This window comes from Pteropus alecto, unplaced genomic scaffold (assembly GCF_000325575.1).
Source record: "Pteropus alecto unplaced genomic scaffold, ASM32557v1 scaffold72, whole genome shotgun sequence".
NCBI classification, from domain to species: domain Eukaryota; kingdom Metazoa; phylum Chordata; class Mammalia; order Chiroptera; family Pteropodidae; genus Pteropus; species Pteropus alecto.
The window spans coordinates 19,371,271-19,372,867 of NW_006436811.1; the positions used below are offsets into that span (position 1 = coordinate 19,371,271).

General features: G+C 39.2%; 1 pseudogene; it reads left to right on the forward strand.

Moving 5' to 3' along the window:
• The first annotated feature begins 1,198 nt into the window (after positions 1-1,198).
• Positions 1,199-1,317, forward strand: LOC112481439 (annotated as a pseudogene).
• Positions 1,318-1,597: the final 280 nt, after the last annotated feature.

Consider the following 1,597-nt stretch of genomic DNA (forward strand, 5'->3'; position numbering starts at 1 on the left):
AGCAGCCCTAATCAGATAATATAACACAAAATACGCTCACATTTGATAAATATGCAAATTCTAATAAGAAGAAATTCAGAAAATCTGTTCCAGAGGCTGGCATTTACAAAGCAAAGAATTGTTTATGCGGTATTATCTGAAGGAGTGTGAGAACCCCACATTATTCCCGCAAACTCTGCTCTAGTGCCTCAAGCCCACCCAACACAATTTTCGCTACACCACTGAAAGCTCTCTTAAAAGACAAATGTTAAAGAGTGGAAAGAGGTAATGCTACATATGAAAACTGTGTCACCCACTTAGAAGACGGTGGGGAATTTAAATAGTACATAATGACATTTTAGCTATATAATTTATTAGATTAGTCCACTAGTTACAAATATTCTGTGGGATTACGTCAGAGAAAGAACAAGGACGCTAACAGAAACAAGCTGGAAGAGCTCTCTGATAGAGTAGGAGGAATAAATTGACTAATTTTTTTTTTCAGAGAGTAGTACACCTCTGTCATCTCAGAATGCTATCAATACTATTTTCAAACAAGAATTTTCAACCTCAGAATATATGTGGTAGCTTTTGAAGTCACTGACAAAAAGATCTGATAACTTTCCATGTTATGACACTTCCATTATCCTACAAAATAAAGACTTTCTTGCTTTAAAAAAAGTGGTTCCATACTTCAAAGGAAAAACTTGTCTCCACCTAGCACTGGAGGTTTCGTTTATACTGTGTGCAGAGCACAAATTGCAGTGCAAGAGTTAGTGAGGATCAGTCGGTGACACAATTAGAGAGCCTGTCACTGGGTTACCAGGACAGAGACTGCTTGCTATGTAACCTTGACCTTACATTCAAAGGTGGAGGAAGAACTTAGAAACAACGGGTGTGCTGCGAGAAGCGATTGGCACTGGTTTTTAGTACACATCCACTGAACTAATTCCAGAAAGTTCACAATGTTGTAGTATTGCTTTGAGTTGCAACATCTGGGTTAATATGCTCAGGGTGTGTGTTATGACAAGGACTGAAGATTGGAAGATATGTAATAACCCACTGATGCTTCTACTAATTGACATTATTCCAATTTGAGGGCAGTGGATGTATTTATTACATTCCTCTCCTTCATTCCCAAGATCTAATAAGACAGACACAGGAGTCAAACTGATGGAGAATAAAATGCCATCTCTCTTACTGCTAAAAGTTAGCTAGAGTCTACCACCATGCTACCTTGAACAAGCCCGAACCTGTCTGATCTCGGAAGCTAAACAGGGTTGGGCCTGGTTAGTACTTGGATGGGAGACCACCTAGGAAGAGCAGGTGCTGTAGGCGTAAAAAATAAAAACTAAAGGATTGTAAGCTGACAAGGTTCTTGCAATCTGTGAGGTCAACCAAGGATTGCCTCCCCTAAAAAAGTTAAATAAATAAAATTTTAAAAAAATAAAAGCTAGCTAAGAGGACATGAGACAAGTATGCTGGCAGACGGCTTACTAATGCTCATGCAAATTTTCCTTTCAGGTTTCCCAGCCCCAAGATGTGGCCAGAAGCCAAGTCAAATCTACTTCTCAAGGGAGAGAGCAGATTAGAAGGTATTTATCTACAGGTAGGCAGT